The sequence below is a fragment of the Podarcis pityusensis genome (assembly GCF_964106645.2).
Source record: "Podarcis pityusensis genome assembly, chromosome: 15".
In the NCBI taxonomy this organism is placed as follows: Eukaryota; Metazoa; Chordata; class Lepidosauria; order Squamata; family Lacertidae; genus Podarcis; species Podarcis pityusensis.
The window spans coordinates 26,309,357-26,331,619 of NC_138040.1; the positions used below are offsets into that span (position 1 = coordinate 26,309,357).

The 22,263-nt window shown below is 43.8% G+C and overlaps 1 long non-coding RNA gene across 1 annotated transcript; it reads left to right on the forward strand.

The window, feature by feature from the left end:
* The first annotated feature begins 15,548 nt into the window (after nt 1-15,548).
* Nucleotides 15,549-17,266, forward strand: LOC308464702. Its single transcript, XR_013980132.1, has 3 exons — nt 15,549-15,794; nt 16,461-16,533; nt 17,103-17,266. It is a non-coding gene; the product is annotated as an uncharacterized lncRNA (long non-coding RNA).
* Nucleotides 17,267-22,263: the final 4,997 nt, after the last annotated feature.

Below are 22,263 nucleotides of genomic sequence, written 5' to 3' on the forward strand. Positions count from 1 at the left end.
TTGACTCCACAGAGTGGGATGTGACGGAGACAGGATGTTTGTGTTACTGTGTTCCGTGAAGTGGGACTATTGTCCTTTGTTTCTTTTTCGCTTTGCCGTCTGATGCTAGAGAGAGAGGGAGCCATGTTGCAGTGCTCTGTGGGCGTTTATATGTAAATAAAGTAGATTAGCCAATATGCTGAGTTGCTGAGGTCTGTTACGCAAGTTGCACAAACTCTGCGGATTCCTAAGTGTGCCGGTGTCGGTTGGCATCGGTCGCTGTGATGTTCAGGCTGAAGAAAGCTTATGAAGCTCCCAAATGCTCAACCAGGAGGGAGAGAACATGCCAGTCAGGCATGTGTCTCTGCCAGGGTCCTACTCAAGTATAGGCTGAACTCCTGACAACTGTATCCCTGTCGTGTCTTTGCATTCATATCCTCGGGTATGCTATATGCTTCTTCATACAGTGCATGGTTGGACTATGAAACTCGCCCCCTGAGGAGACAGTGATGGCCACCATACTAGACTGCTTTAAAAAGGATTCAACAAATTCATGGAGCAGAGAGTGACTGACAGCTACCAGCCATTATGATGGCTATGTTCTGCCTCCACAGCTGGAGGCAGTAATGGTGGGGGGTGTGGCCTAGTGGTTAGGCATTGGTAGGGGTATTGTTCTATTGTTATGCAGATGATGGGGGGGGGGAGGAAGCGCCATCACCTTCCCCCAAAACAAAGGGTAGTCCGGTAAAGGATTCCGGGGGGGCGTGGCCTTGTCCTGAGCCTAGAGAGGTGTGGGCCCTCGGTACGCCCCTAAGCGGTAACTCCGGGGGGAGCTCCTAGTTGACGTGCCTCAGCAGGACTCCCCCTATCAGTGGTTAACCCTTACCAGACTTCAAGCAAGTGGGCTGAAACTGGTTAGTGTTAGGACCAATGCCTAAGCCAATACCGCTCGATTCCTGTAATCAATAAAGTTGTGGCCTAATTTGACCCATTAACTCGAATTCTTGTGTCTCGTGTCTTTGTTTCCAAGGGGGGAGGCGGGAACTCACCACGCAAAACCCAGCTGCTCGAAACCACATGAGGGAAGAGGGCTCTTGTGCTCAGATCCTATTTGGGGGTTTCCCATAGACATTTGGTTGACCACTGTGAGAACAGGATGCTTGACTGGGTGGGCCATTGGCCTGACCCAGCAGGCCCTTCTTATTTCCCATGAAAGGGGCTCACGGCACAGGTTTTGCCATAAAGTTGTTGACAGCACTTTCCTGAAATGGGGGAAGGAAGGAACCGTAAACACAAAGTAAGGAGAAAGAGATGAAGTATTTCCATCATTTATTTTATTTTATTTTTAAAAAACCCCACTGCCTTAAAACATAGCTTTTAGCCGAGGGAGAGGCACTATTAAAGGCAACTCTGTAGGAAGAAGAAGGAATGATAAACATAACAGCAAAATATCACCAAATGTCACTCACGCTTATTGGAGTTAAAAGTGTTATGAAGTCAAAGATAATGTTTTTTGAAAGGTTTTTCCCAGATTTTATTTTCTCATCTTCAGTCCTAGAGAGCTAAGCTGCTGTTCTTGCCCACTTTGTGCTCAATTTAGTACAGAGAAGTTTTGGGTAGTTTGCACTAAAGAATGCCAGAACTCCCTCTCCATCCTCCGTGCAGGAATTACTTGGGGGCAATGTTGAAAAGTTTCGAAATTCTCTGGGCTTGATCAGGGGCAGGAAGACAGCTATTTAGCTGAAAGATCAGTTTCACAGTAAAATTTTTGAGCTTTTAGACATTAAAAATAAGGAGAATAATCTTTCAAAAGGATCACGCAGTTTGTTTCAGGAAGGACTTCTGTTGCAATTATCAGGGCCTATATAGTTATTTTGAGCATGTTATGCACATGCATGTTTTGGGGCCCGTAATTGACTGTGGTCAAGCAGGATTTGTTAGGAGGGAATATGTGAACAAAAAGGTTGCTTAGGTCTGGTTAGTGCTGCTGAGTCACAATCAGCTGGAAGTGGAATTAAAATTGGAGTGGCATATATTTAACATTATTGACAGAAAAATGTATTGGTCAGAATGGGGGGACACGTTTTAAGAAAAATACAATCATACCTCGGGTTACAGATGCTTCAGGTTGCGTGATTTCAGGTTGTGCACCGTGCCAAACCCAGAAGTACCAGAACGGGTTACTTCTGGGTTTCAGCACTCACACATGTGCAGAAACACTAAATCGCGCTTTGCGCATGCACAGAAGCGCCGAATTGCGACCCACACATGCGCAGATGCAGCACTGCAGGTTGCAAACGCTGCAGGTTGCGAACGTGCCTCCCGCACAGATCACGTTCGCAACCCGAGCGTCCACTGTAACATGTTGTGGTGGGGTTTAAAGCAAAGGGGTTTTTTAATGTAGAATTTGGGGTTGAAATTTGAAAAGCCCAATGCTCTAGTTTCAAATATGTTACTTTTAGGAGCTGTGTACGTATTGGACTCTGTTGTGTTATAATTGGGATGAAGGCTTTTCCATGATGGAACAGGATAGATAATTTATGAAGCTTCATAGCATTAAGTATATGGCTCTCAGGTGAACAATGCTGGGTTTAAGAGGCACAGAAGAGGGATTGATTGCTGTCGAAACAATATTGTTTACAGCTCTCTTACATAAAAACTCCTAATTGATAAGATTACGGCTTGCGTCTTGCCATCCTGGGTTGTATTAAAAGAATTTTTGCATCTACAGCCTGAGAAATAATTACACTACTGTGCACAGTTCAGGGAACCACTGCTAAACCCAACTGAATCTATACTGGTGCATGTTAAAAACAGAATTCATATTAGGAATGCAGAAACTTGAAATCGTAAATGCAAATATAAATTGAAATATGAATTTGCTTTCATTCTAATTTTAACGGTAGTCCATTCTCAAGCATCTGGGCTGTGGACTCACATCATATTAAAAGGACAAAGCCAGATTCAAAGAAATCCCCTTCTTGAGTGTTCACTGTATATTTGTCTTCATTCATGTCTATGGCTCACACTGGCCGCCCCTTTGTGTGCGAAAGTGGGTTCTCTTCTCTTCTTCCTTTTTGCTCCTCCAGAGAGAAACTGGCATCCACTCTGTTTTTTCGTGTTCAGTTCTTGGCTCCAGCCCACCAAGTCAAATTTCTGTTTTCATCTTGAAAATAAATCCTGCACAATCAAATTAATTTCGAGTCCTGTCGACTGACAGCTTAAAGCATTTCCCTTCACAACGATCTGTCAACATCTTGCCTTGTTATTTTCAGAGGAAAATAGTGAGAAAATGTATGTGAAGATGAGCTGTAAACTCCAGGATTTGGCCAGCCACAGACAAGGCAAAGGGGTCTCTGTGTGATTTACCACTTATTGATCCATGCTCATTTTCCTAACCTTCTCCACAGATGGACAGAACAGTCTCTAAAACAGCTCTATCCTGGTTCTGTCATGAACCTAAAGTTTCTCCCATCATAGCAGATGTACTTTTGGGATGAACCACCCAAATAGAAATCCCCATTTAGCGACTGCAGCCTTTACTGGAATCAGCCATCATGCATCAAAAACCACAGGTAGAACTTTTATATCACCCAATGCCATTGCAAATGCAAGGCTTTCTATTGGAACTGATTCATTTCACATTCTGCAAGTGAACTCATCAAGTGTTGAGCTGTTGAATAATCAGGTGACAAAATATTAAGTGAAGGGTGACTGTAGAATGTATCCTACAGCATACAGTTAATAGGGTTGCCATATTTCAAGAGCTAAAAATCTGGACACAAAAAGGTGTTGAGCTTTGCTTTTTTATGGCAGGCACCTGATAGCCCTGCCAGAGCTGCGCATGCCAGAGCCCAGGTTGCCCATGCTTGTTCCAGAGCCTGAACCAGAGCTGCCCATGCACAATTTTTAAAAAAAAACCAAAAATCCAGGACATTTGCTTTAAATTTCCCCCCAGATGGGCATGTAGGACCCCCAAAAGAGGACATGTCTGGGAATTCCTGGACATATGGAAACCCTAGTTTTGAGGACTACCAATTACCAAGCATTTGTTTTATATCTAAGGTAGAATTTATATAGTAAGGCCTCCAAGTAACTGCAGTGGGGAGATGCTATGCAGAGTTGTTTTACTGCAATTCAAACTATGGGTGGCACTGTGTCCAACTGAGGCAGTCAACAGGGCCACCTTAAGCATATCCGGCGCCGTGGTTCAAAGATCCTTCTGGTGACCCCCCCCCCCATTTCCCAGAGTTGCTCTCCTCCTGCAGAAGCTTGGGAAGGAAGCTGCATGCCCGCCAGCCATATAGTTGGTGGGGCGCAGCTTCTATCCTAAGCCTCTGCAGGGATTGCTCTCCTCCCACGGAGGCTTGGGAGGCAAGCTGCATGCCCGCCAGCTATATGGTTGACGGGGCACAGCTGGCAGGCATGGAGGGAAAGGGGAGGCCACCGGCAAAGCCGTGCAGCTCCCCCACTCACTGGGGTGCCCATGAGAGGTCAGTGCCCTGGCGCAAAGCGCCAGTAAGCCCAATACGAAAGATGGCTCTGGCAGTCAATCACGCTGCCATTCTAGACAGTTCTTGTTCGCAGTAAAGTTGTTCCTCTGTTAAGCCTCCATGTTGGCCTGGCCTCTACTCTAAAACAGGCAAACAGTCACCAGGCATCTGCCAGGGCTGAAACTCCACCAGGCGTGAAGGCACTCAAAAAGCCCTCCCACTCCTCTTCAGTGTGTTCACCTGCATCTTATTTTGGTCTAGGCAATGATGGTGGTGCAGTAGACAAAGGAGAATCAGTAGGTGCCACTCCCGGCTTGCTCCTGGGTGGCTGGGTGACCAGCAATGAAGTAGTAGGAATGATGAAGAAGAGAAGCAGCAAAGCAGCAAGACCACCTGGTAATCATAGTGGTGAGGAGGTAGATTCACCACCACAGAATAGGGGGCACATGGAGAGTATCTTGCCCAAGGGGCCTTCCAAAGCTTGTAACTGATACTGTGGGTACTGTAGACAATGTTTCTCCTGAACCTCAAAATAAACTTCTCCCCCCCCACATCCTATAGCAGCAAACCCCATAGCAAAAATATCACCTTTACCATGTTTACTTTTATTCCAAGAAGAAATATATCTACTCAAAGAGGCCTCCAGTAGTGATGAAAACAGAAGTACATGACAAAATCAACAAACAAAATGTCAATGCATTTTAGTACTATAAACATAACAACAGTCAGTGAATAACAGCTGAAAAAATCCATTCAGTAAATGCAATATAACTTATCAATAAGCATAACATCCTTAATTACATATCCACATAGTCCTTAAATATTGAGATTGTAATTTGACAAGAAGCCAAGATTTGGGTAGGAGGAGCGGAGTGAAAACAGCCCAGGATGGAGGATGAGTGTGGGGTGTGGCATGTGGAGTGTGTGTGTGTGTGTGTGTGTGTGTGTGTGTGTTTCCTCTTGAATAGAGGAATAGAAGACTGGGAAGCCTAGAATGCTCACATACATAAGGCAATAACTGATTAAAGCTTTACAGTATTTTCCATTTTGTCACATTTCTCTCTATTGATTTTCTCAGGCAGCAAACACACCGCTTTGGGAATGCCATTAATTACAAATTGATTTGCTTCATGAAAATCAGTGAGGAGTGCTTGTGAATTTCAGCAGTCCCTCCCCAGCTTTTTGTCTTCAGTTTATCCCAAAACATTAAGCCCAAAGAAGGCAAGAGATCTATGCTCCTCCACCCCCAAAACAATTCAGAGGTTTCTAATGCCTACAGCATCTCTGACATAAACCAGTTTTCTCCTGTATGTAGGTATGTCACTAACTTCCTCAATTCTTAGGATGGGTCCTGGATCTCATTGGGAGGCCCCATTATGGTGTCAAAGGTCACACCATCACACTAGCCCCCTGTGCTACAGCAACAGTCCATTTTCTGCAATTGCCCAAAGCTATCAGACTCCAATAAGTCCAACAGCCCAACTGAGTATCTGCCCCACTCAAAAGCAGATTGTTCTCCTCTATTGATGGCCAAGAGTTGATGTGTCAACTACTCAGACACCTTCCTCATTTACAATTGCTGGAAAACACAAATCCAGAAGAGCCCTCACATGAGACAACAGGAATCCCTCTGTCTCGCCTCTGGGATCCCAGAAAGATTGTACCATGTTGAGATCAAATGCCATGGCTTAGCCCAAGCACACAGTTAATACTCTTCTGCTTGATTCCTCCAGTGTTCCTCATTTGTTTCTCCCAAAGAAACCTCATGAACTAGTTTGCATGAGATTCTAACCTAGGTTCTTCATGGAACTCTGCAAGAACACAAAATTAGCAGCCCTCAGGAAGAACCAGGGCAATAACAATTCCAGCAGGATTGTGTCCCAGAGTCACTTTTATAGATTTTGGTGAGGTGCTGCCTGATGCCTGACCTCTTCAGCTGCACCTAAGCAATTCCTGGTAAAGCAGCAATTGTAGATGATCTCCCAAAGATCCTGGTAACTGTAGTTTGATAAGGCTGCTGAGCTCACAGTGCCCAGTATCCCTAGCAAGGTGCAGTTCCTGGGATTCTCCATGACTGTTAAAGTGGTGTAAGTGTGTTTTATATGTATGATATGGATGTGGCCTGTATCTCTTTACTCTGGCCTGTTACCAGGGAATATACTGATCCTTGTGGGTTTACCTTTCTGGCTTGCCTTGTTGTTGTTGTTGTTGTTGTTTAGTCATTCAGTCGTGTCCGACTCTTCGTGAGCCCATGGACCAGAGCACGCCAGGCATTCCTGTCTTCCACTGCCTCCCGCAGTTTGGTCAAACTCATGCTGGTAGCTTCAAGAACACTGTCCAACCATCTCGTCCTCTGTTGTCCCATTCTCCTTGTGCCCTCCATCTTTCCCAACATCAGGGTCTTTTCCAGGGAGTCTTCTCTTCTCATGAGGTGGCCAAAGTATTGGAGCCTCAGCTTCACGATCTGTCCTTCCAGTGAGCACTCAGGGCTGATTTCCTTCAGAATGGATAGATTTGATCTTCTTGCAGTCCACGGGACTCTCAAGAGTCTCCTCCAGCACCATAATTCAAAAGCATCAATTCTTCAGCGATCAGCCTTCTTTATGGTCCAGCTCTCACTTCCATACATCACTACTGGGAAAACCATAGCTTTTACTATACGGACCTTTGTTGGCAAGGTGATGTCTCTACTTTTTGAGATGCTGTCTAGGTTTGTCATTGCTTTTCTCCCAAGAAGCAGGAGTCTTTTAATTTCGTGGCTGCTGTCATCTGCAGTGATCATGGAGCCCAAGAAAGTAAAATCTCTCACTGCCTCCATTTCTTGCCTTACGGCCCAATAACTCTGCTTCCTCCATACTGTTTTCCCGTGTCTGCCTGCCTTCTTTCAGAGCTATCTGTAGCTTCCAGAAGCACAGCCAGCTTGCACATTCCTGGAATTAAGAAGGAATAAGCAAGGTTCCATTGAACAACCTGGGCTGGAAGCTAGAAGTTTCACCCATTTCCACCTTTACTCCATCTCCTTATTACAATATGTATGAGGTTCAGTTGCATTCCCTCCTCAGCTATGCATACTGACGTCAATGTGGTTTTAATATAGGGTGCCAGCACAAATACCCTCCAAGGGGGGAAAGTATCTTCTAATCTTTTGACTGCTGCAAGCTATTGCTGAAAATATAATCTCACAGCTGGGCTAAGTCTTAAACATGCCAACCTCTGCCACAGGAGAGGGGCCTCCGTAACAGAGCACAACATCTGGTTCTGCTTTTATGAGGCTGAGCATACCTGCTCACTTGGCACATGCTGTTGAAACAGCTTTACTAAGCCAATCGCTATTTGCATTGCAAAACACCAACTGTTCCCGACCTTTACTCACATTTTCCACTGAAGCAAGGTTGGATGGGGAGGAATCAGGTGGTCCATAAAAAGGGGATTCATTTGTCTTCCACCCCCAGGTAGGCAATACAAATTCTTCATCATGATAGATTACATGGATTTGCTCATTTTGGCTTGCAATCCAAATTTCACTTGGCATCTCATTGGTTAGTCTTAGAGGGCACATTATGGGCATGATGGAGCTGAAATGAATAATTTTCAAGGCCTATTTATGTCAATGGGAATTAGGCATGGTCTTAAAACCCTCCAGAATCCCACAATTTGATCATGCTTGTAACACCCCAGTTCCCATACCAAGCTTCGCTGCCCTAAGGTACCTTGCCCTTCATGAGTACACATTGCTTAAGGCTTTGCACTCATGCGCTCTGATGTATTCATGCACTCTGCATTAGAGGTGGGAGCAAAATGTCTTCACTTTGCATTTTAACACCAGCCTACCAAATCAATATGTTAATGAATTTCACACTTCCTTGAATTTTTGCAGTGCAGTCCTGCAGCCACAAAACACATACTACAATGTGTATACTAGTGAACAGTGCACACAAAAATGCACATATCAGTGAAAATGCACAAAAGTGGGAAATACTGCTTTAAAAATGCATGTATCCAAGGCAAAGTTGAGTACAAAAATGTGTACATCCCAAGAAATGTACAGGAACTGCATAAATTGGGCTGAAACAAACTTTAGATACAGGAGAGAGAGAAAGAGAGAGAGAGAAACTTAGAGGAACTTAAATTGACACAATCACCCCTCACTACACTCCTCATGTCCTCCATTCCGAAGAGTTTTGGACATAGATATACAAGAAAACTAAATTGCTTTACAATGTACCATCAACAGCTCAAAACAGATCTCAGCAGCTGTGATGAGTGCAATGGCAGATAGTGCACGCTGCATGGTGCTTTAGTGTTTACGTGCATGCCTTACAGAATCATAGAACTGTAGAGTTAGAAGGGAGCCCAAGGATCATCTAGTCCAACCCTCTGCAATGCAGGGATCACAGCTAAAGAATCCCTGACAGATGACCACCCAACCTCTGTTTCAAAAAACATCCAATGAAGGTGTTCATGCACATGGATTTACATAGATGGGCACTAACTAAAAGGTGTACCCGGTCCCCTTTCAGAGGTTTAACTTCTAGAGTTCCTGGGGAAAGGAGCTGAATCCTGAAGAATGACCATTCCAGCAGTTCACACGACCAAAAGGCACTCATACAAGCTAAGCGGGTGCTAGTGATTTGCCAGGAACAGGGACCAAATCTAGAGACTGTCCCTTGAAATTAAGGACAATTGGGGATTATTGTTACCTCTTTCACTGAAGTTAATGGGACTGAAAAATGAGGAGTGTTAGGTATGGTGATGTGACCTCTCTGTTGTGACTGATCCTGCCTCTCCATGTTAATTTTTGAAATATTTATGAAATGGATCAGGACCATTACAGTGTGAGCCTCCAAGCCAAGTCAATGACCCTGTTGTCTGCTGAGGTCGTGGAACATTGTGGTCCTACAAAATGTGCCATGTACTTCAAAAGATAAAAAGGAAAGTGAGGGTCATACCAATAAGTTAGGAAGAGAAATGGGACAAGAAGTCCCCTCAAAAAAATAAGGTTTCCAGGAACCACCACTTCCTTAAATAAAAATCCCATTAAGCTTTTGATACTCCAGCAGTTTGGAAAAACGATTGACCAGTTGTAGCAGTGAGGGGGAAAGCCTTAATAATTAATTGATGGTTTTAAGCAAAAAATACAGTATCAGTAATAGAGCCTCATAAACACTTCTTTTGGGCAGTTGGAAACGATTAATTTTCATGATTCTTCAGACCGCAAGACAGGAAAGTAATAGTTTGAGTCGTGTGTGATGAAATCTAATGTTGTGGTATAATTTTTTCTCCTATCGATTGGGCACCAACCTATCTGAGGTGATTTATAGGGAAAAATGGGAAAAGGAACTTGCTGCAGTTTTGCGAGGGCTAGTTAAGTTTATGTGCTGTACTGGTGTTCAGAGTTAATAGATTTTAAATTACAGTGTATGTAACCTAACACACACAGGTATGCCTCGGATTGTGATTAAGGGTGAGAGGCACAGTGAGAGGAAATTAACTCTCAAACCTCTGCAAGGTCTTACAAATATTTTCTGAGGAAATTTAAAGCCAAAAGTACAGTTTGTCTTAGTCCTTGGCATATGTGCTTTTGCTAATTAAGAATCCTAAAATACCGTACACAATATTATCATGAACGTAACGTAACTCTTCTGGAGGTGACAGGCTACAGACTGCTGGAGGTTGCTTAGGCCTTTTGATACAGATGGAGTTGAAAGCCAGCCAGGAAGTAGATTCTCTAAGACCTAGCTCCCATGTTCTTCTGAGGAGATTTTTGTGGGCGAAGCAGCTTTCTAACAAATGACTTGAACCATGGTTTCCTAAAAGAGACTAGAAAAGAAGCAGCTGCTGGTGCTTTAGCAGGCCACAGCTTATAGCTTCTGTCATGAGACCTGTGTTTTCTTTCTTGAAACAGAGTGACAACCCATTCTTCCCTCAGATTCTGTTCTCAGAATTTAATGTTTTATTGATATTATGTTGTGTGCCAGTCTCTGGTACATTACATCAAAGAGGTGACCCATCAATATTTATTTCTAATAACAGAATAATTTTACTCAGAACATGGAGACAAGGCCTTAGAGTCACTGTTTCCTGACTGGTTCTCAGGGGTGTCTACGTATATCAGAGGGCTTCGTAGAAGCTAGTTTCCACTGGTTTGTCCTCTTCAGAGGGATAATATGAAGCAATTTAGTGCACTTATTAATGCAGAGCCTGTAATCCAGGGACAGGGAACCTGTGACCCTTAAAATGTAGCTGAATTTGACCATGCTGACTGGGGCTGATGGTAGTTAAAGTCCCAACGGCATGTGGAGTGCCACAGGTTAGCTACAGATGGAATCCCTTCATAATCTTCTTTCTCAGGTATCCAAGGGAGGTATTCAACTTCGCAACAGCAATGGCAATCCACCCTTCATTAAATTCAAACCCTACCTGGCATTTAAATGTTAAAATGCATTTTATTTATTGGTTTGTTCATTTTAAAAGCTTATAGGTTGCCAGCCCGTTCAGAACTCTCAACAGGTTTTTAAAATGACAAAATACAATTTTTAAAACGATACAATTTAAATTTAAAAATCACAGGCAGAATAAAACAACAAAATAAGATTCACTTGAGTGAATAAAACCATCAGCTCAGAACTGGGTGGTTCACATTCTAGAAGACCTGCCCCAATAAAAATGTGTTATCCTAGCACTGAAAAAAAGTACGAATTTGTCACTGGATCAGCCTCCCAGAGGAGAATGGTCTGTATACCACAACTGAAAAAAAACCTCTCTTCAGATACAATCCACCTAACTTCAGTTGGCAGAGAAATTTGAAGGAGAGACTCTGAGGGTGACAGTGAGATTTGGGTAGGCTCATGTTTGAGAAGACAGTCCTTCAGGTCACCAAGCCATTTAGGGCTATAAAATGATCGCCTCTGAATTACGTCATGAATTCTTCAATAGAAATTTCTTCCTACATACATAAAAACATAATGCCCTCATCGCACAGCCCTCATTGAAGGATTTGTGGTGCTGCATCACAATCTTGGATTTGCATGACGTCCGGTGGGGTAGGGGATCAAAAGAGAAACATTGGCAGAAGTTTAAGTAGCACAGGGATGGGAAAGACTTAGAGGGAAATGGTGGTTTAAACAATGGCAAAGGTCTGAGTCAAGTACATTCATACAATGGAATATTTGAGAAGGCAAAGGTCTAGGGGGTTAATGTGGGGGATGAGGCAGGTGGGTTGTTGTTTTTTTGTTGTTTTTTAATAACTTTTTTATTCAAAATTAAAACAAAACATATTATCAAGAAACATATCATCCTTATTTTTCCCCATTTTTCCTCCCTCCCCCCACAGAACCCACCCACCCCCACCCCCGACTTCCCTCAGTTCCAGTCTTTGATTTCTCTAAAAGTGCTGTTTTCTGCATGTTACACAGCTGTATAGATCCTCAAACTATTTAGCTGATTATTATCAATAAAAAGTTTGTGAATATATATTCAAAGCCAGCCAAGGAGTCCAGTTCGCTTTGTTGCGTCTTCAGATACTTTGTAAAGGGTTCCCATTCATCTTTAAAGTCACAGTTATCCTTGTCCCATAGCTTGTATGTCAGTTTTGCCAGTTCTGCATAGTCCATCAATTTTTCTTGCCATGATTCTTTAGTTGGGGTTTCTTCAGTCTTCCATCCTTGTGCTATTAAAACTCTCGCAGCCATTGTCGCATACATGAAGATGTATTTCAGCTTTTTTGGCAGATCTTTCCCTACAATCCCTAACAAAAATGCTTCAGGTTTTTTAACAAATGTTAAGTGGAACATTTTCTTCAATTCGTTGTATATCATTTCCCAAAAATTTTAAATTACCATACAATCCCACCACAGGTAGGCAGGTGGGTTGTTGAGCAGATCGAGGAGAGGAGCAGCCCCCAATCTTAAATGGAAATTTAAGAACTGGTGAGATACGTTCACTGCAGCCTCTTTGAGTTCCTTAGCCTACCAACTGTGTTCTGTGTAAACTGTCATTTCCAATAAGTTTTCACAGGCAGCCCTGTGTATGAAACGCATTGCAGTAGTCTAAAGATGTCCCCTGCCCTACAGAGGCTGCCAAAGAACTGGCATTTCAGAGTCTGAACCCCATTGCTCCTTCTGACAAGGAAACCCCAGTCCAGTCATTTAAGAGTTTGCTCCCCTTTATGTTATGCCTCCCCAAGCTAGCCGCTTAATCAGCTCTATCTGGAGAGATTGGCTTAAGCTTTATGTTTCCTTTCCCTCCAGGGGCCGAAAAGGTTGATGCAGACCGATCAGCAACTTGATTTATGGGGACATTGTTAGCATGAGAGTCTTCTGCGCTTTATCTCTGTCATGATCCCAGATCTAATGCCGGGGAGTTTGCTCACTTGGCAGCTAGGCTCAGCTCAATGGCCTGATTTCTTCATCATGGTTGCCAGGTCTGCAAGCATTTATCATGGCGCCGTGGAGACATCCTTATCTGTGGAACAACTTATCTATAGAACAGGGACTGAATCGAGGGTCAGCAGTGGTCCAGAGAAGGTTGGCATCCCTGATCCAACTTTTTGGAAAGAAATCTCTCATAACCCAATGGATAATCATGTGAGAAGGGAGTGGACAAACACACAAGCACACAAACGAGAGAGAGAGATTTACGATGAGGTGAAGGGAAGATGGTAGATTTGGCTTACAATAATGGCAGCCAATGTGTTATTTTAGAGGATTTAAAAGCACACCAGCTGCTTATTAGGGCTGCATCAGGGAGGGAACACATCCCAAATTGTGGTGGTGGCCATGTGCATGGTCATATGCCCCCACTGCCCCTATTTTCTCAAACCTGGACATGCCATAAGTGTTGTTAGCAGTCCTTTTGATTGCCCCTCTATCAAGTTCCACAGTACCAGTGCAAGATTCAATAGGAAGACATGTAAATCCCAAGGAGGTGTCCAGTAAGATTGCCAAGGGATCCAGAGATGGAAGGAAGAAACAACCCCGACCAGAGAAGAATGGCAAACCAAGTTGATGGACTATGCTGAAATGGCAAAATTAACTGGGAAACTCAGAAATCAAGAAGACAAGAACTTTTAAAAAAAGAATGGGAAAAGTTTATGATTTACTTACGAGACCACTGCAAGGAAGTTAAAACATTGGCAGGATTTTAACCACACTTGTAAAGAAACAGAAAGTACGGATAATTTAGAAGGATAGAAATTTGGATAAATATTGATATGCAGTTGTAAATATTATCATCAGGACCCATGGAAGGGATGGGGGGAAGTCAGGAGATTCAGAGAAATCTCGATATTTGGACTGTGAATATTGTTGTTTGTAATATATATTATTTAAAATCAAATAAAATTTATACACATACACACAGTGGTACCTTGGGTTACAGACGCTTCAGGTTATGTGATTTCGGGTTGCACACCACGCCGAACCCGGAAATACTGGAACGGGTTACTTCTGGGTTTCGGTGCTCGCGCATGCACAGAAGTGCTAAATCGCTCTTTGCGCATGCGCAGAAGCGCCAAATTGCGACCTGCACGTGCGCAGACGTGCCGCTGCGGGTTGCGAACGCTGCGGGTTGCGAACGTGCCTCCTACACGGATCACGTTCACAACCTGAGGTTCCACTGTGTATGTGTGTGTGATTGTCAAGGGGCCAAAGTGTGGGGCGGAGGAAAGAAGGGGAGAAGGGGGCATTAACATACCTGTGAAATAAGGAATTTTGTTCTTATTAGTGAGCTATTGTCTGTTCTCTTCACATATGCTACCTTTCCATAATGCTGGCAAGACATTGACAGCTTCCTGGGCTCAAGCTGACATAGTAGTGTTAGCCTCCAGTACTCAGGTGCTGGTTGCTAAACAGCCAGTAATTTTTAGGCACCAATGCCTCAGGGCACCTGGCTTTTTTCCCCCTTTTCTTTTTTTTACCTCCGGCACCTGCAGCAATGCCGTGTGATCCATCCCAGCACAAGCCTTCAGCAACTGAAGCTGGCATCTGTCTTGGCAATGGCACATGTCTCCTGCAGAAGAGAAGAGCCCCTGACTGGTGCCAAAGTTCAGAAAATAATTCCTGATGAAGCGTCCGAGGCGTCTCCCTGCCAGCTGTCTAATCCATGAAGTTGTCAGAAGGACTTGAAATAAACCAACCTGCAGACACATTGTGTGTGTGTGTGTGTGTGTGTGTGTGTGTGTGTGTGTTTGATAATGGAGTGATGGATCTTGGGGACCTGGTGATCGCTAAAAAAAATTAGACTCGTGCTTTGGAAAGCTGCCTGCAAACAAAACTGAAGGATAAGGCCCAAAAAGCCCTTTCCACTAATCTTCAGCAGAACAATTGCAGACGTGTCTATTCATCCATTCCATACAAGAGACTCACGATCCTTCCCTGCAAGCCCAATAATAGGTGCAAAGGACTGTTAAGTAAGTGGACCAGAACTGATTGAGCTGGCTAGCAGTATATTTGGCCTTCATGTGTGTTACACTGCAGTGGCAACCATGGCATGCAGCTATACAATGTATTGGTGGTTACATTACGGTGAGGCATTCTGAATGAGTGTGGCTAGTATTCTATTGTTTGCAATGAGACAAACCACATTTCCAGTTTTGGTTACACTGGTTGCCATACATCTGGAATTTCCCGGATGTAGCTGGCAATCGGCCATTGGAAACGGTGTCTTGGTGGAAATTGCTTAAACGCCCTGGAAAATCTGCCAAAAAAATACTTTGCTCAACAATTTTTTCTGTTTGGATTTTCACTTTTTAAAAAAAAACATGGCAACCCTAGTTACAGTGTATGGCACACCTTGCAAGACTCGCTTGGGGGACTTCCAGTGTGGTGTAGTGGTTAAGAGCGGTAGATTCGTAATCTGGGGAACCGGGTTCATGTCTCCGCTCCTCCACATGCAGCTGCTGGGTGACCTTGGGCTAGTCACACTTCTCTGAAGTCTCTCAGCCTCACACACCTCACAGAGTGTTTGTTGTGGGGGAGGAAGAGAAAGGAGATTGTTAGCCGCTTTGAGACTTCTTCAGGTAGTGATAAAGCAGGATATAAAATCCAAACTCTTCTTCTTCTCCTCTCAGTGGCTGCAGCTGTGCCTTCAAGACAGGTGAAGCAGGGGTTCAACACCCACCCACCCCCGGCTCTGCTAGGATTTGCCAAGAAGGTGCAATGGGATGCCTGGGGAGTGCCACTGAAATCTGAGGGACTCAAGGGTGGCGAAAGGAGCCCCTTTGGGCCTCGAAAGGATGATACAGTGAGAGTCTTGAAGCATGGGGGACAGTGACATGGACACTCTCCAACCGTGAACAATGAAATATGTGCCATGGGGACAGAGGTAGGAAATACAATGTCTCCTGACTTGGACCCAGCTTATGCCCACCTTCAGCTAATCACAGTTTGAGCTACTTTGCTGCTTAGATATTAAATGTGTGCCCTTAGTTAGATCAGTATCACCTGCCTTTCCTCTTTAGAATGGGCGTGGGTGCAAATGTAACTTCAAACCTGATCTCCTACCTTCCTACTTTGAAAAATTGATGCTGTCTATTTCCTTGTCAAGTTAACCTCTCCCCCCCCCCCCAGTTGCCATTTAATTTTGCCTGATATGAAGTTGGAGACCAATTTGGAAGTTACACCTCGAGCAAAATTGCCAGGGAAGTTTTAAAGGAAACAAAATTTTTAAGTAAGACCAACAAAGTATCTTAAGGGGCATTTCACATTAAAAACAAAACAGAACCCAAGTAGTTAAGGCAAATTGTCCAAGGGGTGAACTTTGCATGATGCATCAAAGCATCAGCTGCCCTGAAAGCTTTTTGCCTTATGAAATAAGACGATTTTATTAACTCTAAGCTGCGGAGGTACATCATGTCTAAGGTCTTGCAAACAAACTTAGCACAACTTTACATATGAACTGTCAAACTGTTTGCATTTGGTACCATTGCTTAGTTTGGAGCTTTCTCCTTAAGTTTATTTTATTTATTGCATATACCACCTTTCTGTCAAGGCACCCAATGTGGTGGAGGCGGATCCATCCAAGTTTACATTAAAGCATGCAGATGGTTCTTGTGGTAGAATAGGTGAGTAAGGAATTAGATACATAATTCACTTGTACAGAGGGGAGAGAAGTTTGCAAAACACTAACATTAAAGCCTTCCCTTTTGTTTTGAGAATTCATTTTGATTTTGTATCTGAATGGACATTTAACGCCGGTTCCCATAGCTACATGAGCCGAAAAAGAGGGAGAAGAAAGATAAAGTCATTGAAAGTGCTATAAAGCTGGCATCAAAGAAAATATCAAGATGAAAGATAAAAAACAGGGCAGAGAAGTAAACAAGCATTGATGCCCCATTTAGCTCCATGAGCCCGCCTGCAAATGGCATTGCAGTGGGAAATAATTCAAGAAGGAGACAAGCAGCTTTGCTATATTTTATCCCATGAAGAGATCAAGTTATTGTGTGTGTGTGTTTAAAAAAAGAATTTGGTTTCTCTTGAGGCATATGGTATCAGGGCTTTTATGAAATGGCCCTCTGCACAAGTTCAGAGACATCCTTCTTTACTGGAATGAGCCATTATATTGAAGAAGTGTCTGTCTTTGGTCTAAGCTGTCAGCATTGACAAATTTTGTCTTTCCTTGCTTTCTCCTAAGGTTTGTTACACCACAGATTTCTTGAGACATAAACAAAGGTGCAGAGAAAAGTTAAGGAAGCACAGCTTTCACCACTGTACTGCTGTGATGGTTTGAGGAAAATGACTGGAGGATGGGACATGGCAGAGCTGGAACTCACACCTGAGATGTATGTTTTCAGGACCCACCCTATTCCTGTGACCACTGGTGGAAGAAGAGGAGTGCGGGGGGAACGCACTGCCCCCAACAGCACGATCCCAGTGGGGTGCCATCGCGGCTGCCCCCCCTCACCTGCGTTAGGCACCACACCCTTGTAGGTGGCATGCCACACCCCCAGGACGCGCGCCACATCCCTGTGGGCAGTGCGCCATGTCCCCAGGATGCGCACCAGCCCCGCCCCCACCTGGTCTCTGCCCCCCAGTGCAGGAGCATGAAGCTCCAGCGCTGCCTGTGATTGTAATGTGTTTTAAATTCTGAATTTTAAACTTGTTGTAACCTACCCTGTGATCTGCTGGTAAAGGGCAGGAGCTGGGAATAATAATAACACACGACACTTGTGAATGCCAGTGTGCCCACCAGTACCTCCAACAGCACCAGTGAAAGGTCTCCTTATATATATCCCATCAAATGCCCACAATGTACAACAGATTGTTTGCTGTTCCTTTTCAGTTTCTGTTTTCATTGGCTCAGCCTTTCCAACACTTAATATGCCCCCTCAGACATGTCCACATTTCACTGGATACAAGAGCCAGACACCCACTTTCCCATTATTTCTGAACAGAAGTCAGGTGCAAAAAGCTTTTTCCTGTGAGTAAGCATGGTGGTAGCTGATGCAGGTGCCTTTTTTCCATTGATGAGGGTTCTGGTGGTGGTGTAAAGGTAAAAGGTAAAGGTACCCCTGACCATTAGGTCCAGTTGCGGATGACTCTGGGGTTGCAGCGCTCATCTCGCTCTATAGGCCAAGGGAGCAAGCGACATATTTATCTACTTGCACTTGAAGTGCTTTCGAACTGCTAGATGGGCAGGAGCTGGGACCGAACAAGGGGAGCTCACCCCGTCGCGGGGATTCGAACTGCCGACCTTCTGATCAGCAAGCCCTAGGCTCAGTGGTTTAGACCACAGCGCCACCCGCATCCCTGGTGGTGGTGTACACTTTTTTTGTGTTCCTGCCTCTTTTTCTGCTCATTTAGCTATGGCAGCCATTTTGTATTAGGCCATGCCCCAGTGGCAGCCATTTTGTGTTATGCAACACAACGCATAGCAACCATTTTATGACTGGTACCTGTGAAACTCCTTCATGCACTCAAACATTACTCTGACCAAAATCAGGACTTTTTTTATTAGGAATTATAGTTACCGACATTCCAAAGGAACAGAAAAGACTTTTTATGTATGTGACAACAGTTATTAGCCCAAAGAAGACAAAAGTCCCTACCAGAAAGGAATGGCAAACCAAGCTGTTGGACTATGCCAAAATGGCAAAACTGACCAAAAAGGTCAGGAACCAAGAAGACAAAAGCTTCAAGAAAGTATGGGGGGAAATTACAATTTATTTAGGAGACCACTGTAAGCAAACAAAAACATTACCAGGATTTTAATAACACTTGTAACGTAACAAATACTGTGGATAATATGGAGAGATACAATATATGGACTGTGAAATAATATGCAGTTTAAGATGTTGACAATAGGACCCACGGAGGGGAGGGTGGGAAGTCAGGAGATTCAGAGAAATCTCTGTATATGGTTGTGTATTTGGTATTTGGTATTGTTATAACTTTTTTGTTTGTAAAATCAAATAAAAAATTTTTTTTTGAAAAAAGAAGAAGAATCAGACGCATCAGAAAATCAGGACAGTTGAAGGGTGTGCTTCCATTCCGAAGGTGCTCGCTGGCCTCAAAAAGTTGATGAATGCTATGACAGAGGTTTATAAAATTATGCATAATACTAAAATGCAGGGTCATCCAATACTTGAACTTGGGGCCATCCTTGAATGGCAGGAAGTTGAGGCCAGACAAAGGGAAGAGACGGCTTAATGCAGCCCATCATTGATTTGTGGAACTCTCTGCCAATGGCTTAGATCTGGAGCGGAAAGAAGAGCTATTGCCATCTGTTAAATCTCTGGGTAATTTGTAGGAAATGAGCAAGAATGTCTGACTGCCAGTGGTCAACAACAGCAGCAAAATAATGACTCCCCCTCCCCCTAAATTGTACTGCTGAAATGAGGGAATCTGGGGATGACAAGGAGTGGGTGCTTATGTGGGAGGACTGCGAGCGCCATTCAGTTCTGGTACTCAGTGCAAATTCCTGCACTTAGAATTCTTTATTTCTGAGTGTGTATATTTTACACCAGGCTCCAGAGCTCAGGGATCTAATAAAAAACAAAACAGACTGTTCCCAATGGAAGGTGCCCACCTCTGACTTACATCATTTTAGAAAGGAATTTAGACCAATGCATGGAGGACTGATAACGTCTATTACCCAGGAAGGCTAAATTGATCTTTCATGTCCACTGGTGATATGACACTGGATATTATTCAGGAAATAGGAGTGGGAGGGGTTTAATGCCTTCAAGTTTTGTTTGTGGTCTTCCTGAAAGCTTCTCATCTACCACTTTAGGAAACACGATGTAAGACCATCTTGGCTGTGACTGCTTGAAGACCTGATCCCTGCCTTGCTAGTCCTTTCTCACCTGGCCTGGGAGGGCGGGGCTCTGATTGACTGACTCAAACTACAAAATCTGAGGCTTCTGAACAGACTCTTGGGCTGGAGTATTGCTTAGGGGGTTGTTGTTGGGCAGGACTGTTGCTGCTATTTCTGTATCTTTAGTTTATATCTTACATTTATGTGGACATTGCTCAATTTGGTTGTGTACTTTTTGATGTGTTTTATTTATTGTTTATGACTACTTTTGTTATGTCTGTAATTAAAGTAAATATTTTCATGCTGTAAGCCGCCTTGAGCATGATTTTAAATAATGGAAAGGTGACATGCAAATGTGATTATGGTGAACCAGGTTATGTGGTGCTCTCCAGATCCCATCAGCCTGACCCTTGGCTATGCTGACTTGGGCTGATGGGAGCTTCATTCAAGAGGGCGCCATGTTGGCTATCCCTAGACTAGATGGGCTTTTCATCTGGGCCAGCAATGTTCTTCTAAAGTAGCTGTAAATCCCTTGTACAGTGGTACCTCAGGTTACAGACGCTTCAGGTTACAGACTCTGCTAACTCAGAAATAGTACCTCAGGTTAAGAACTTTGCTTCAGGATGTGAACAAAAATCGTGCGGCGGCAGCGGGAGGCCCCATTAGCTAAGGTGGTACCTCAGGTTAAGAACAGTTTTAGGTTAAGAACAGACCTCCAGAACAAATTAAGTGCTTAACCCAAGGTACCACTGTATAAAGGAACCCTAGGGTAGGAGCACCATTTTAACATTCTGTGGGTCATTCCAGTATCATTCTCAGATTTCAGCAGTTGTATTCCTCAAAACCAACAGGTAACATGTTTACAAATATAGACCTTAATCCCTGAATAGCGTGTTTCCTGAGACTAATGAATAAGCCTTGTATCCTTCCCCAACAATGAGATTTAGAGACGGTAGAGGGTGTTCTTTTTTCCAAAGGCTTAAATCCTTTAAACTTAAAAAAAAAGCAAAAACATGCCTAACGTACACAATATTAAGAGGTGGTTCTGTCAGGAAGGAAAATCAATATTAATTATCACATTGTATATGAAAATAAAAATGTGACAAAAAGCTTCAGCACAACAACGTCGCCTTTTCGTTCATGTTTTATTGATTAATCTGACAGTCTGTGGGTTGCAAAGCCTGTTTTCTTCCCTCGCCTCGCCTTACCGTCAATTTCAGGTAACCTTGTTCGAGCCGCAATTGCTTTGCGCTGCAAATGACTGCCGTGCCTCTTTGCTGACACAAATCCAACAAAGGTCCCCAAAACATTGCTTCACACGCCATTCTCTCCGCTCGCTTGGCTGAACTGAATGGGAAATGGCAAACATCTAACACAGGGTAAATAATTCCATAAGGTTGGAGGAAAAGCACTCCGTGAATAACTTGAACAGAAGGCCTTGTTTTAAGCAGAGACCTAGCTGAGGTATAATACCTGCTAAGGCTAATAGAGGAAATTTCAGATGAAATGTTTTCTAGTCAGAAAAGGTTATTATTGTCAAAGGTGGTAAGAGTACAAGGGTTATTAGGGGAGAAATAAAAGCTTGGCAAGAGGTCTAATGGGATTCTTGTTCAGGGTTCTTTTGGGCTTATGAAATGATGCAGGACCTGTCAGGGAAAGCAGCAAGCTGAGCTGGAGGGAGCTGGAATTTAGTTCACTGGTACTCATCCATAAAATATTGGAATGCTCTCTACCTCCGAGAGAAGATGTGCATTACTAATTTAAAACCAGTTTGGAAACAGTTTAATCCTGGTGTCCTTCTTTAGAAATTCCACACGAGTTACAAATTTGTGAGAATTCTTCATAAAAAGATCCATAGCCCCATAAAAACATAAGGAGAGTCTGCTGGATGAGGCCAATAGCCCATTTAGTACAGCATGCTGTTCTCACAGTGGCTAGCTGGATGCAAATAGGACCAGAGCACATGAGTACTTTCCCCTTCCTACGGTTTTATTTATTCAAAATGTTTTTAGGCCACTTTTCTGAGCAACTGCTCTTCCCAAGCAGCTTGCAATAAAACAACACCACAAGATGAAAAGAACAGCAATACAAAAATGTAAACAAAAACAAAAAAATCTACCACTCAACAGCACACCCCATCATCAATCAATTTTACAGAGGTACTGTCACGGTCTGCTTCACAGGCGATCGAAGTCCTGGCTGGGGACGTCGGGACCGGGGGCAAGATAGCGGGGTGGGAGCAGGAACGGGAGTCCAGAAGCCAGGAGTCAGAAAGCCAAGGGTCCAAGGGTCAAGAAGCAAGGAGACACGAAGTCAGGGGTCCAAGGGTCAAGAAGCAAGGAGACACGAAGTCAGGGGTCCAAGGATCAAGAAGCAAGGAGTCATGAAGTCAGGGGTCCAAGGATCAAGAAGCAAGGAGTCATGAAGTCAAGGGTCCAAGGATCAAGAAGCAAGCAGTCATGAAGTCAGGGGTCCGAGGGTCAAGAAGCAAGGAGACACGAAGTCAGGGGTCTGAGGGTCAAGAAGCAAGGAGTTACGA